The 16,238-nt window shown below is 39.5% G+C and overlaps 1 protein-coding gene and 1 pseudogene across 3 annotated transcripts in view; both read left to right on the top strand.

Annotated features, from left to right (window-relative positions):
• The window catches only part of LOC144381347 (uncharacterized), a 785,460-nt gene that overhangs the window by 702,568 nt on the left and 66,654 nt on the right, over positions 1-16,238 (top strand). The window lies entirely within an intron of this gene.
• Positions 14,173-14,967, top strand: LOC118537666 (ribosomal biogenesis factor pseudogene; annotated as a pseudogene).

Genomic DNA, 16,238 nt, shown 5'->3' with positions numbered 1-16,238 from the left:
ACAACCTCAGAATCTTCAATAAAAAAATACTAAAAGGCAAAGAAGCAGGGAATAAAGGCACACTGCATACATTCTAGAAACATCAGAATCATCCTGTAATAATCAAAATAGTAAACTAATACAAATGTTTTTGGTGATGTAACATGCAAGAGTCTAGGAATAGAATGTTGTTAACTGTCAATCTTCCCGATAAGAAATCTCAAGTCCAGTAGAGACTAAATCCTAGATCTAAGGCTTTGAAATCAGGCCCAAGGAATATTTTACAGGGGAAATGGATTGAAATGTATCGAACATCAAATTAGAATGAAATGTGAGGCAAATACTATGGATGGATGCAAGGGTTCTCAAGGGTAAAAGAAACATCCGTTCTTGTATGTGGCTGGTTAATCAAGTTGGATAAAGCACTGGTTAATTGTCCAGAACCATATATTTAATTTCAATTTAACTTTGCTCTACTACATAGCCTCAAACTATAGCCCCGTCCTAACAAAAGTCTTTCACTTACAGTCTCCTTCCAGTCAATACATAAAGCTTTTGAGTGCTCCTAAGGGACAAGGCGCTACATAGGCGCTACTGAAAGAAAAAGGTGTTAAAAGTAAAAGGAAAAGGTGTTATATCTCTTGCCCTCAAAGATACAAACAATATTCATATTTAAGGCTCCACCTAAAGCAAATTATTGACATTGCAGTGCCCACTTAAGGACCACTTGTTTGCAAAGCTTTTCCTTTATATTTACCATAGCTGTATATCAGCTATCCCCAGTACCATAATTCTAAACTTGACTACGGCACTGCAAACAATATAAAAGTTTACAGAAGCAGAAGTGAAAGTGGTTTGTAGAATTGGTAAAAGTACCTGTTGTCACTTCTCTGGAAGCATGTATCCTTCTAGCTCTCAGATAAAAAGATGTATATGTGAATGCATGTATGGAAAGATAGGTAGACAGATGGTGGCTAGATGATAGGTAGATAGATGATTGATTGATCTTTCGATAGATGATAGCAGTTAAGTACATAGACTCTGGATCTAGACAAAGTTTGAGTCCCAGCTCTACAACCTACTACATACATGATCTCAGTTTTCTCATCTGTAAAAGCGGGGATGACAGCAGTCCTATCTCATTGGGTTACTGTAAGGATTTAAGTGAAATTCTATGTGGATTGTTTACAACCGTGCTTGCTACATACTAAGCATTTTATAAGGGTTAGCTACTCTTTTTTTTTTTTTAAAGATTTTATTTATTTGAGAGAGTGAACATGAGAGAGAGAGAGAGAGAGAAACAAGCAGAGAGGAGGGGTAGAAGGCGAAACAGACTCCCTGCTGACCAGGGAGCCCGATGTGGGACTCGATCCCGGGACCCTGGGATCACGACCCAAGCTGAAGGCAGACGCTTAACCAACTGAGCCACCCAGGCCCCCAGAGTTAGCTACTCTTATTCAGTACACATATATGCTAAGTTTTTTTAACAAATGAAATTTTATTATGTGTATTTTCTCACTTCATAGTATGTCAAGGAGAACAGACTTATAACGTGGATATCTGTTCACTCTTTGTAACTGCTGCAGGAGGGTGGGGTCAGAATTTCTTTTACCATTCTCCTGTGGATGGTCATTTAGGCTATTTCCATGTGTTTCTGCTTCAAAGCAACTGCTAATAACTTATCCTTGAAAATAAAACAAGGGATGCAGAAGGGGTGGGCATATAATACACCCCCATTTTATAAATGATCAAAATGAGGCTCAGGGAAGTTTGGTAAATTGCATCAGGCCATGTAGCTAGTAAGTAGCAGAGTTCAGAGGAGAGCTTGTTTAACACAGTTGCACACTCTCTTACCTCAAATTTTCCCATGTGACCAAGAATAGCTTCACAAATACAGTGGTTTTAAGAGGTTTTAAATGTTTTAAGAAGACATTAAAAAAAAAGAAGACATTTCTTTCTGAAATCAGCGCAAGGCAACCACAAGTTAATGTGCTGCCAAAGTGGGTAGGAGTAGGGAGATATAAAGGAATGTGTTAGAAGATTAAATAAAATAGTAAGCCTGGCAATGTCCTTGGTACTAAAGAGAATATTAAATTTATGACACCAATCTTAAATGTTTAAATGGCTTGAAATCAGGATAAATAAAACATGATGGTGGGAGTGGAATAGAGAGGATGACTTGCTATTTGACTGTTTGGGGAGAATATTATTTGAAAAACTGCCGCATTTGACTTCTAGTCTTCCCAGATGGTATACATCCATCAATGCTGATTCTATTAAGGCTGATGATACCTGTGCCCCGCTATGCCCAAACTCTACAAACAATATTAAGGTAATCCAACTTCATTAATACATTAATACAAATACATATAAAAGCCATTCAATGGCTTTTATATGAAGCCAATCAATGAAATTGATTTTTTTTAGAGAGAACACGCGAGTGGGTGTGGGGGGGGGCAGGGGCAAAGGGAGACGGAGAGAGAGAATTTCAAGCAGGCTCCACGATCCCACAACCCTGAGATCATGACCCAAACTGAAATCAGGAGTCCAATGCCTAACCGACTGATCCACTCAGGTGCCCCTAATTAAATCGGTTTTAAGTTATTGTGATCTTAGAACATTCGGTCCATTTATAATACAATGGAGCCTCAGCCAAGTATAGTCCTCTCTCTCTGAAACAAGATACTATGGTACAGTGACTTGAAAATGTGCAGGGTGGTGCCTGGGTGGCTCAGTCGGTTAAGCATCTGACTCTTGATTTCGGCTCACATCGTGATCTCAGAGTCCTTGGATCGAACCCCCCATCAGGCTCCTCGCTCAGTGGGGAGTCTGCTTGAGATCCTCTCCCTCTGCCTCTCACCCCACTCTCACACATGCTCTTTCTCTCTCTCTAATAAATAAATATTAAAAAAAATAAAAGAAAATGTGCAGGGTTCATTGTGGGAATACTCTTAATAATCCATGTTTTTGGAGCACCTGGCTGGCTCAGTCGGTGGAGTGGGCGACTCTTGATCTCAAGGTTGTGAGTTCGAGCCCCACGCTGGGTGTAGAGATTACTTAAAAATAAAATCTTAAAAAAAAACCAAAAACCCACATTTCTAATTCCAGCAATACTTGGCATGTAAGAACAGAGGACAGATTTTTCTAATCTCATATATAGTGTATATATGTGTTGCTGGTCTTGCTATGCTCCCAACATTGGACAAGTATGATGAAAAGACTAGAAGATTTAACTTCTGACTTTTATTCTCTGCTGGGTCATTCAATAGACATCAGGCCTGCAGCAAAGGACTTTCCCAAGTTGAAATTTCCTCTTTATAAAACAGGGGTAGTGTGTTTGTTTTGTTGGGAAATAGGTAGATTCATTTTGTCGATGTTTATCTGAAAGTTTGAAGAAGGCTAAGAGATGCAAATTGTAATATTTTCCTGCAATAAGAGAAATGCTAAAATTTAGAGACGTGAAGGACATAATATAACTTTAAAGCAGTGAATGGAAAGAAATGAAGCACCATGGCTTTTTCCAGATATATTTCTTAGATAGCGCTGTCAGTTTATTTATCAGTCTGTTTACCTTCTCTGCCTCTGTTTCCGAGTTATGATAACATATAAGAAGCTTCCAAAAATACTTACCAAAATCAGTTGGACACAGTGCAGCGATTTAACTCCTAATGACAACCACCTCTAACTATGAATGACATATAATAAATTATGTTTGAACTGGATTTTCAGCTGCAGATCTGTATTCTGCCACCCAGACAGGCCTATAAAGTTGCACTTGTGGCCTTAATCCCACTTGGATGTGTGCCCCGCTGCCTCTACTTTCCATCATTCTGGTGCTTTAGTCTTCTTGAATAAGTGAACAATCTTTGTTTCTGTACCTTATTAGGCCAAAGACCATAACAGCTAGTGATGGCATCGGCAAGCCCTGCGGGCAGGATTCTCTGCAGACCCAGCCAACCTCCAACAAACCCCTTTTTATACTCCTGTTTCTAGGAAGAATTATGATGGCGGTGCCCTGCTGTTGATCAGTCAAATCTGTGGTAGGCCTAGAGATAAGTCCTGTAAGTGTGGTGTACTGTAAAACAGCGGCTCCCATTCATTAGTAGCTTGTGTGTAATAAACCACCAAAAAGGGGGGGTGGGGCGGGGCAGCAGCTGCAGCGTGCAAGGGCAAACAACGCATCTCATTCTTGGGAGCCAAAACTTTGTAATTTGCTCCTGGGCAGCCTGCTCTGGCTGACATTCTTTCTGATAACATAGTAGTGCTCTATCTATATTTATAGTTTGACTACTAACCCCAGAGATTCCATGTGGTAACTGTGTATATATATTATAACAGATTGTTAGTAAGGAAGACATGAAAATAATATCCAAGCGACTCTGGCAAAGAAAACTGCCGGGTTAAAGGGACATTGTCCTCCACCAACTGATAACCTTACAAACATTTATGTTAGCCATTGTTTTTAGAATACTGGCTTTATAAAGATGATACTTCAACAGATAACCAGCTAACATGCACGCAGTGGGGATAGTCCCTCGGAATGAATTATGTTTCTTTGGTAATACTTTTTTTTAGACGTAAACATGTTCATCGAATAGAAAGGTATTTGGGGGATGCTTGTTTTTTTGTTTTTTTTTTAATTAAAAAATAGCCTATAAAAGTGTAAACTCAGTTTTATTTTTAGGCTAATTAAGCATCTAAGAAACACTAACTTTGCAAAACTACTACAAATTACTTATCTGCCTAAACCAAAACATAGGGAGCAATTTAATTGTGAAAGGAAGACAATACACCTGTTGGGGGAATAAAAAAGAGAACACTGTCAGTAGACCCTTTTCATGGGTCAACCTAATACAAGGGAAACACACTTGAATTTGCTCACCACTGCTTCATGAGAAGACGAAAAAATGCTACGGTTTCTGTAATAAACTCTTTCTTTTTACATCCAAAGCAGGTGCATGGCATTGTGATATCAACACTGTACTTGTTCCTCATCAGCCCCCCACCGCTCTTCCAAATGGGAAAGGAATACTGTACATTCTAGGCATTTTTTCTTTACCACTCAGGACTCAGGGTCAGGAGAGTGGCTCTAGCCAAGTGGAAGGCCTGGCAGTTGTTTTGGAATTCTTGCAGGTGTTTAAAAAGCAAAGGATTCTTTTCAGAGGCACATCTGCATTTGTCATATGCCATTTGTGCTAAAGCCTGTGGTGTTTTTGTTTGTTGGTTTGACAGATTGACATGTAATGGCCAGGACCATCGGGCGGCTACTCCCAACAAAGTCATTCTATTCTGATAGCTGGAGTTCTCTAGAAATCAACTGCCCTGAATTACCCATGATTTTTCTCTGCCCTTCAAAGGGAAATGTGTTGTTCTAATGTTCTTTTGGCTTTTTGTTTGCTTTCACAATTTTTTCTGGTCACATTGTTTTAAATTCGAAGTTTAGATGGAAGAGGGACTTTGATAGGACGGTAATATCCACAAAGAGTTTTCAAAACCAACCAGTCCTTAAAATTTGCTCAGAAATTGTTCAAGAGATTTGTGGCATTTAAATACAGATTGGGATGTCATAAAATTTTTAAAAATTAAGAGAACACCTCTGTGTCAGGGAGGAATAAGGGAGCTTAAGAGAGGCAAGAACCACAACTTTTAAACTTTTTAATATTCTTAAACGCTAAAATAAAATCCTCATTTTAAGTTATTTTTGAAACCTTTTTTCCTTTCTCGTATCAGCGAATAATATACCTGAGTTTTATATGTTAGCCTGTGTCTTAGCAATCATGTTACCACCAAGCCAAGTAAACATGTGTTAAAGCAAACTTTAGTACGGTGTCTTTTGTTGACGATGCTAAATCAGAAACCCTTGTTAACATTCTCCATACATAGGTAGTGTCTCACAGAATTAAGAGTTCAAAGCTCACACTTCAAGTATTAACTTTATCGTTGACGTTAAGTTTCTGAATTTTTTTACGCTCTTGCGTCAGGTCTTTACCCCGTCACCACAGAAGACCTGAAATAACAAAGGAATACCAAGTGTTCATGAAGCACATGCAAAATGTCACAGACACGTCCAGAATACCACTTTACGTTTACTCCATTGGCCTACACACGTCCTGAATGTACATCTCCCCTCGCCTACATAATATCACTTTACTGGGGGGAAGCATTCCTTCAGCCCGAGAATCTCGGTTTGAGTGTCTTATTCGTCAGGCCGGTGTCAGCACCACCGGTCTGTGTGCATACTCCAGTTTCCATGGAGCCCTGCACTGGAGAAAGAGGAAAGGCAAAACAAAACAAAACTGTTCCAGGTCTGGTAGTGGCTGGTTCAGAGCTGGCCAAGGGAACCTGGAAACAGCAGCACATCGCCATGGTGTGGGTGCGAGATTATTAAAAACCAAAGCCACGTGGTTAACTGTGAAATGGGAAAAGGGCAGTTGTTTTCCCTCTGATAGCGACAAGTCATGTTCTGGATATTTGAAACATTTTAGTAACATGAATTTCATGTATTAATATTTTTTTTAAAAACTTCCTGAAATAAGGATTCCTTCCCTATGACCTCCAATGGGACTTGGGCTAAAGGAAGTAGGAATTAAATATACTCAGGTTTTGACTGTTTGCAATTAGGTTGCCAGATTTAGCAAAAAAAAAAAAAAAAAATTCAATTTCTATTTAAATTTTAGATAACAATTTTCCAGTATGATATTGCTTGGGACATACTTATACTAAAAAATATTTGTTGTTCATCTGATATTCAGATTTAACTGAGAGTCCTTTTTTTAATCTGGCAACTCATTTGTAGCAATTTGATTAATGACAAATTCATGACCAGAAACCTCATGGTTTGAAGGGCTTAGGGTATTTTTTTTAATTAGGTTTTATTTTCCTGGGGTTTATAATTTTCTAAAGAATTTCCGTTACCTACTTAGAGCAATGGGGTTAATTATAATAGCTGTTATGATTGGGCACCTGCCGAAATACAACTAGGTGCTTTCCATTTATTATCTTACTTAATCCTCACAGCAACCAGAGGAGGCAGATGATGATAACCCCATTTTGCAGATGAGAAAACTGAGGCCCACAGACATTACATAATCTTTCCAGAGTTAGAGAACTAACAAGTGGAAGAAGTAGGATTGGAAACCAGGTCTGTCAGTTTCCAGAGTTGGGACTCTTCCTTTTATCTGCGCTAACTTGTGAAGTGTGGAACTTCGTTGAAATCACAAATAACGGTGGAATCCGCTAACTACAACTCATAATGATCAATGTCATATTGCTAGTCATCTTTGTCGGGATGTGTCCTCTCTTTCTTGCTAGTTTCCAAGACAGTATCAGTGTCTCAGATTCTTAGTACCTTCCCTTACACAAGTAGTCACATAATTTTATAATGTTACATTAAAATGTCATTTTATTTAAGATAGTTTGGATCGAACCAAGTGTGTCTTCATTGTTATTCCAAATGTAAAGCATATTGTCACAATAACCTTCACTTGGTCAACAACCTCTGGCTCTATTTGTCCATTGTCTGTATATTCTGTATTGTTGCACTTCCAAAGTTTTACTTGCTTTATAAACTCCTCACAAAGCTTGAACATCAGCATTTCCCTTGCCAAAATACCAAAATAGACACAATTATTCCTTCCGTGCCTTATCCTTCCTTGCCTTAGATGGGCCAGGGCCATAAAGTATTGAATTTTAGGCTCCTCTCCCCCTAGAGATACTTCAGCCGGTCGTTTACCTTGGCCTGCCGTGCCTTGTATGATGTAAATACTATTATACAGTGACGCCCCTCCCCCTAGCCCTCTTATGGTTCTTTGATATTACTTAGAAGGTGATTACATAGCTTCATTTATTTCTATGAATGCATAGATTTCATGGTCATTAAAATAATCAGACTCATCAGCTCTCCCCATGCTTAAATAAGATCAATACAGACCAGAACAAGGGGCTTCTTCACTCCTCTCTTTGAGATTTCTCTTTTCCTTCTCTCACTCCCCCCTCACCCTCTACTCTAAATCATTCCCTTCTTTCCTACCCTCAAACCCGGCATATAGGAGAATACAGTAATTTTTCCCAGTTCTTTCTGTAATGGGTCACACCACGTATTCACCTGTTTTCCAATACACAGTGAAGTTTTGCCTTCATACAAACTGTCAGAAGCAGCTGTAGCAATTTGAGTATTTGCTAGAGAAAAAAAAAAAAAAAAAGCCTGCTGGCCCTGCCTTACAAACCAGTTCAGCAATGAAATGGTTAATGGGATGAGTAAAGGCTATTTTTAAGTCTGGCTCCCCTCTCTGATGCACTCTTGAAAATTCACCCTGTACTGCAGAAATCCTAAATTGCAGTGCCCTGCACCCCACTGAAACTCTTCAGTCTGCTGTAAGTAAGCCTCAGCATGGGCAAGATTGGGGGTGAACAGCTGGAGGAGGGGCTCAAGCCCTGGGCCTTTGTAATGGAGGGGCGAAACACTGAGATCCTGCGGAGAAGGAACACAGAAACCCTCAAGGCACAGAGAAATAGACCCAGACAAAAGCCCCGTTACATGGTTGCAAATCACCCCACTGCTGTTATTTTATTTACTGTGGTCTGCAGGAGGATTGTTTTCTCTTTGCAAAATTTTTAAGCTTCATGGGCTTTTCTCCTCCACAACAGCGGTCACTTATACCACAGTGCCACATAGAGACCGTCTTCACCTTCGGTTTTCTTAAGGAAAGGGGGGGGAAAAAATCTTGCCTAGTCAGAACGCAACAGACAGAGACTGAAACTGATGAATTTCTAGTCTGCCAGTTCTTTTCCCGAGATGACAGATTGAAATACTGTGTATTTAAAATACTGACTTATATTGGTTCTCTTGGTGTGGTTTTGCTCCTTGTTTTTCTGTCTTTATTTGATTATTTTTCTTAAAGATGACACCTGCATTCATGCTTTTGGACTTAGGTTTATTTAGATGTGGGAAGGAAAGCCAAGGCAACAAAAATTTTGTATTGACTCAATCACAGCTATATAAATGAATGAACATTTTTCCGCAGTAAAAAGACAATTTTTTTTTTCAGTTTCAAAATTGATAGAGAAATACCGTCCTGTCACTATGGCCAGACATATGCTGTGAGTTTGAGGTTTTTTCTGTTGGAGGGTTACGAGAGGAGGAAGGCTGACAGAAACAGTTATTTTTAAAATCTGAAGGGAAAAAACTGTGAGTGCCATTCTCTTTTGTACAAGTTGCTTCGGGTATTTGTAAAAAGGGGTTCTTGCCTCCCTGCAGAGGGAGGGAGAGAGGCCCCGGAAGAAAAAGCAGCTTACTTCTCTGTATAGAAATATGTGGCTGACTTTGGTAAACATTTCTCTACAATTGAGCCAGAGCTGCAAGCTGTGCCTCGGGGTAGCTGAGGAGGAGTGAGCTTCACTTCACCAGAACTGGAGCCGTAGAAGGCCTTCATTGTCACGACTGCGGAGTTACAAGGGGAACTTGCGATAAGTGTGCTCAATTTAAGAAAAATAAAAAAAGTGAAATCTTCCTATGACAAAATCCACGGAGGTATTTACAAGGTGTTTGAGCAGGTAATTAGCACCCAAACCAGGTTTCAGGAAATAGTTCTGGTCACCTCAAATGAAGAATATATAATGAGCTGAAGAGCTTGATTTTCAATGGATGATTTACCCAGGACAATAGGCCAAACAGAACCGGGTAAAGGGTTTACAAATGGTAACTTGAGAAGCAGTAGGCTTCCTTCCTGGGAGCTTAATTCTGTCCCCTTCTTCTAGTACCCTCTCCCTTCCCTTTGACCTCTCTTCTTCCATCACTAATACACACAAACCGTAACTTTTCTTGAAAGTTTGAACGGAGTCCTTAAAAAAAATTCTGTCAAAGAAACGTGGGGAGGCTACAAAAAATAGAGAATAAAATTTGCCTGTTGGCATCTAGACTTGACTAGTTCTGGGCTATTTCGGGCTGAAACTTTGGAGACTGCGTTTTAGCTTACTTGCTGAGGGACGTTGTAGAGTCTTTCCTTATTGGTCTCTAGCACTGATTAACAAGTGAGGCTGAAAAGATAACCTGTTCTTTTCGAGGGCTCTTCCAGAAGACTGACAATACCGAAAACTGAAGATGACCCACGTTCAAAATGGTTCAACATTTCTTAACTGACAACGTTACATGATTTTGTTGGTTTAAAAAAGACTCCGCTTATCCATAGGCACTATGGTTGCTCTACTGCAAGCATTAGTATTTCTAGTAAAATAGTAAAAAATGCCACAGTAACTCTGGTAACAAAATGAACAATAGCAGTTACCTTTCATCTACTGAGCCTCTTGTATATTGAAAGGTGAATTTTACTTTATCATAATCTAAAATGTTTGCACGATTCTTATTTTGCTCATTTACATTTAGGTTCTCCCCCACCTCCCAATTACCTTGGGCACACATTTAAAGCTAAAAGAAGGTAACTTAGATGTCATGTTTTAAACTAGGAAATAGGTTCAGAAAGTTCAGATTACTGCCCAAGGTCACCTAGGTGTCACAACTTGGACCAAAATCAAGATTTCCTAATTTCTAATTTTGACTGTTTTTTTCCAAGGCATTCGACCATCTTCCTATGCAGTTAATAATATATGAGAGCTGCCTAAGAATACCAATTTCTACTGAGGCATGCTCTCTGTCATTAAGTGCTCCAACAAACTGTTAATTAAGATTGTTTTGAGCTGTTTACCAATTTAGGTGATGTCAGATACTTCTCTTGGATTCTGTTAGCGTCTTGGGATGGCAGAAAATTCTGTTGATTCTGTTGCCTGCGGTTTGGCCATCTGTTCTAAATCATGATTGCGGCTGCCATTTGGAAATCCATAATCTGACACCGTTACCAGAATTGTACATTTAAATGCATTAGGCTCTTTGTGAGTCACAGCCCTTCATAAGATCCCCTTAATTTTATAGGCTGTCCACAGAGAGTGCTAAATTTTAAAGTTGAAGGGTATAGTGAAGAAATTCTACTATTGTTCTCCTCCCCAGGCATTTTGTTAAAGAGGTCTGAGGTAGAAAAGAAAATACTGGAAGGTGCAATGTGATGACTAAGCACAAAATGGTCAGGAAGGGTCAGAAATAGGAATGAAATCGTAGGTATTTCTGTCAGACATATAAAGTTCTCCCACAAGGCATACTGGGTGCTCATCTAGGAAATGATCAACACAATTCAATGTGCATGGGACTATGGAAGACTTCCGAGAAGTATTCTGTCTTAATATAAATGTTTACTTAAAGAAACAAATTTGGATGTCACACTTTGCTCTTTCCAGAATTAATTCGTAGTTCCTTAATGTTCCTAATATCCTTTATCATTCAACTTAACTATTAAGCCCTTAAGGGTTAAAACTTTTTCTGAAATAATGAGTTAATACACAAAAAATACATAGAACAGTGTCTGGCACATAGTAAGTGTTCTGTAAATGTTTGCCATTATTATTCATTTGTTCATGTATCATTTACTGGGTGCGATTCTAGTCATTGGAGACTCACTAAAGGTGACGGTCATGGGTCCTGCCCTCAGGGAGGTTATAGTCACCTGAAGGAAGCAGGTAAGTAGGTTATAACACACATACCTACAACAGTATACGGAAGATGTTGTGGGAACAGCTAGGAGGGGCAAGCAGATTTCCTGGGCCCACCCTAGATTTGCTAAATCCCAACATTAGGTGGTAGGGCCCAGAAATCTGTATTTTCAAAAGCTCCTCAGGCAATTCCAAAGCAGCCTGGGGTGTTTGCCTAATCTAAGTTAGGCTGGAGGAAGATTTCTGGAGGAGCCTTTCTAGAAGAGTTGATATTAGAGTTGGAATCTGGAAGAATGGACCTAGGCTGAGCGAAAATTGCTCAAAGAAAGGTACGAAAGCGCGTCTCCTGTTTGGAGACCTGCTGGTAGATGGGTGTGGTTGGAGGGAAGGACTTGAGGAAAAGGGTTGTACAGGTAGGATGACCATATATATCATTACTCAAAATAGGACACTTTTGAGAGTGAAAAGAAGTGTTATTAATAATTACGTGGGAGAATAGATACCCTCTTTAGGAGATAATGCAAGGGGGCACACAGAGTTCGGAAGAGATCTCAAGGGTCCTTCAGAGTGGAGCTTTTGAGTATTGCCCAGAATGATGGCAGCCATTGAAGAATGGGGCAGACTGATGACAAGATCAGATCTATGTTTTAGAGTTCTTGCTGTCTTGCCTATGGGATATTATTCTAAGCAAAATTGCCAATTTTGGAGAATAGTTCATGTTTATACAATTTCTTTGAGCATGTCATTTACAGTTATTCTTTATAAGGATCCTAATGTAATGCTGAAAATGCACTTAGCAATTAAAATCAGATGTAAAGGTGGCAGTCTGAGAAGTCCACAGTGCTAGCTAATAACTGGTCCTAGAACAACATCATTTCATTCATAGAACAATATCCACATTCACTCATTCATTATTTATTAAATACCTACTATTTATTTTTAAAAATTTTTTAAAGATATATTTATTCATTTGAGAGAGAGAGAGAGAGGCAGCACTGGGTGGGGGGTGGGGGGGGGATAGGGGCAGAGAGAAAGGGAGAGAGAGAATCCCAAGCAGACTCCCCACTGAGTGTGGAGCCTGACGCTGGAGTGGACCAGGACCTGAACCAAAATCAGGAGTCAGATACTTAACCAACTGAGCCACCCAGGTACCCCTAAGCACCTACTATTTACCATTCTTTCCTTTAGGTACTGGGGAAACAGAGTGAATAAGCAGATGAGGTCCCTGTCTTTATGAAGCTTACATTCTAGCAGAAGAGATAGACAGTAATTAAATAAATATGTAATATAATTTTAGGTATCAGTAAGTGTTGAGGAAAAAGTCCAATCAAGATAAGAGGCTAAAGGATTAGAGAGTGACTAGTAGTCAGGGAGCTGGTATTTTAATTAATTTGGTTAGAGACAGCCTCCTTGAATGATACTGCACGTGTGAAGGAGTGAGCTATGTGACCACTTGACATTCACATGTTTCAAGTCTGCTTGAAAAGGAAGAGGAAGTGCAAAGTCCCCACGGTAAGAACAAGCTCGGTGAGTTGGAGGAGCAGAAGGAAGAACCTTAAATTGCTTTCTGATCAGGCCACTCCGAAATGCATGTCATGGCCTACGAGGCTTCATGCGATTTGGCCTTTATCTACCTATCCTACCTCTTGAGTCCTACAATTTGGGAGGGAGCTATGGCCTGTAAGTGGACAGTCCTTGAGAAGTGTGAGGGAATCCTGGAGACTCAGGTTAAGGAAAGCTAAGTAACTGAGTAACTCAGTTTTCCTTAACCTGAGTCTCCTAACTCTGTTATTTTGAAAGCATTTTTTTTTTCAAGAAGAAAAGAATTCTAACACTGAGCATCTACAATCTACTGGCAGAGTGCTTTACGAATGTCACTTATTGAAGCCTTATACCAGCCCTGTGGGATTAGCAATATTGTCACCATTTTGTAGGTGAGGAAACAAACTCAAAGAGGTCAAATAACTTTTGCATGGTTAGATTCTATTAAAAGGTGATTTCAGATCTTTTTGCTGCAAAATGTCTTTCAATTCTGTGAAGCCATAAGTAATATGAAATAGGGTATACCAGTAATACACTCTACCTGAAAGTCAGTTCCTGACAGCAGCTCCAAGGCACCTTGTAGAATAGTACCTTTTTTTCTGCATGAGGAAATCTCAAAGACTAGTATATAAACCTTGCATAGAATGTAATATTCCATTTCCCCCCACAAAACAAGCCCATAATAAATAAGAAAGCCAGATTTTAATTCTGGTGCTGTAGCTAATTAGCCCTGTGACCTTGGTGTGCCCTTCTGTCCATCTGAGTCAAGTTTCCTGATCTGCAAAATGGGTGCTATAATTTAAGTCTAGCAAAAGTGCTTTGAAATGGGAAATGATAAACACATAAAAGGAATTACAACTTTACTGTAAATATATTTGGCTAATAAAAAACCTGCCCTAGTGAATGATGGGTTCAATTTCCAAGGTTGGGAAGATTAAAACACACGTTAAACACAAACAACTGTTGGAGTGATAGATAACTGTAAATTTCTCTCTCTTAGCTAAACAGGCTATTTTCACCTTTCATTCTTTTTCATCTTTGAACTCGAAAGTCTATATAGAAAGGGAGATGACGTCACCTGGAGTTTGAGCTGCTGCACGAGGGTTATCAAAGACAATGGCCAAGAACAAACTAAGAGGGCAGAAGTCCAGGAATGTATTTCATATAGCCAGCCAAAAAAACTTTAAGGCTAAAAACAAAGCAAAACCAGTTACCACTAATCTTAAGAAGATAAACGTTGTGAGTGATGAAAAAGTTAACAGAGTGAATAAAGCTTTTGTAGATACACAAAAGGAACTTCCACATTTCTCAAAAGACCTTTCCCTTGAACCTCTACAGAACAGCTGATTCCTCAGCAGTGTCATGAAAATGAGCCAGTTAATGTTGATGAAGCAACAAAAATTAATGGCTCAGCTATAATACACTGGGGATACATCAAATACCACCCAAAGAGCAATATGTTAAATGTTTTGTACAGTTTTATTAAAAAAAAAAAAGTCTAGGGGGTGCCTGGGTAGCTCAGTTGGTTAAACGTCCAACTCTTGATCTTAGCTCAGGTCTTGATCTCAAGGTTGTGGGTTCAGGCTTCACGTTGGCCTCCACGCTGGGTGTGGAGCCTACCTAAAAAAACAAAGGCTATACAGAAAGGATAAGGAGCTGTTGAGGCTACTGCCAAGTGAGACAAACTATGGGGTGCCTTCATTTTAGGCAGTAGAAAAAGAACAATTATTTCTAGAAACTAAAAAAAAAAAAAAAAGACAAAAGGAAAGAAAAGAGAATGGAGGGCAGGTAAAAATGAAAAATTTCCATCGATCTAGGGCCATTTGGCCTTCTGTGGAGTGACTTAATTTTAATCAGCTGTTTTTGGCCAATTATGGTCTACCTAACCTATAGTCAGGGCTAGGCGCTGAATAGAACCCAACTCCTCAGCGCTGCTAATATCCTAAGGAGCTGTCCATTTACACCTGCCCAGCAAAGAAGTCTTTAGCCTCTGCAGGCACTAGGACTCCTGGGTTGGACTTGCACAGGCTATCACTATCGTCCTGCAGTCCAGGGAAGGAGGCTGAACTAGGAACAGGAAAGTTCACTTAGGAAGAGTGGAGTTTGGGGAAGGCTGTAAGATGTAGAGCTGGTAGACAAAGATCAGTTAATACAGGGGAAGGCTATAGCCTTTCAAAACAAGGTCTGAATGGTGGAACCTTCTTTCCTAACTTTTTGATTCACAGTTTTAAATTTTTGTGCTTCCCCAGAAAAGCATTTGTGCTACTGAAAGAAAGAAAGGAGAATCCAAGTCCTCAAAAAAGTCCCTGTCAACAGTAATCTTTTAGAACCAAAAAAGGAAGGTTCTACCTAGAAGAATCTAAGTGGAAAGGAAAGACTCCCACTATTATACTACTATTCAGAAGACTGAGCAAGAAATTAATTATTGCGGCATTTTTCTTCTTAAAAATGTCCCCTTTACTTGAAGAAGATCCTATGTAACCCTTGTGTTTTCAGATGAAGATTCAAGATCTCTCCATGAGACCTAACCGGATGCAGGGGTTAGCTGGTGAGGCTGGACAAGAGCATGGGCTCTGAAACCACATACCATGGTTTGAATCCCGTCCTTTCCACTTCCTAGCTTTTGTGACCATGGGGAGGTTACTGATTCTCCTTGAGCCTCAGTATCCCCATCTAGGACATGAGATTATTCATGCCTGTCTACTAATTAGGATTTAATAGGACAATGGGAAAAGAAGATGCAAAATCACTGAGATACATTCAATAAGGCAACATGTATTAATTCCTTTTCTCTTTCTTCCTTATTTGGTAAAGCACCCACATGTCCTTACTAAATCTTTCTAAAGGGCAATCAATAGGAGAGTATTTTGATCTGAGATTTGCATAGCTAAATCTTCAAAGCTTTTCAAATTTTAGGGTCAGAGGCAAAAGGCAGGGGTTTTAGAATAATAATTCATTAGGCTGTAAATCCCTTAGCATTTAGGAATTCTCCTTTCATATTTTTATACAAAGCTATTCACTCAGTATTTATTATGTGCCAAGAACTGGTTTTAAGTGATTTACATTTATTCTTTCACTTAATTCTCACACACCCTAAAATAAAGGGTCTTTGTTCCCATTTTAGAGGCAAGAAAACCAAGGCTCAAGCTCGTAAGCACTGGACAGCTTCCTTGGAACCTGAT

This window comes from Halichoerus grypus, chromosome 1, assembly GCF_964656455.1.
Source record: "Halichoerus grypus chromosome 1, mHalGry1.hap1.1, whole genome shotgun sequence".
In the NCBI taxonomy this organism is placed as follows: Eukaryota; Metazoa; Chordata; class Mammalia; order Carnivora; family Phocidae; genus Halichoerus; species Halichoerus grypus.
The sequence above is the reverse complement of the archived record's forward strand: the minus strand, read 5'-3'. Positions and strand labels throughout refer to the sequence as shown.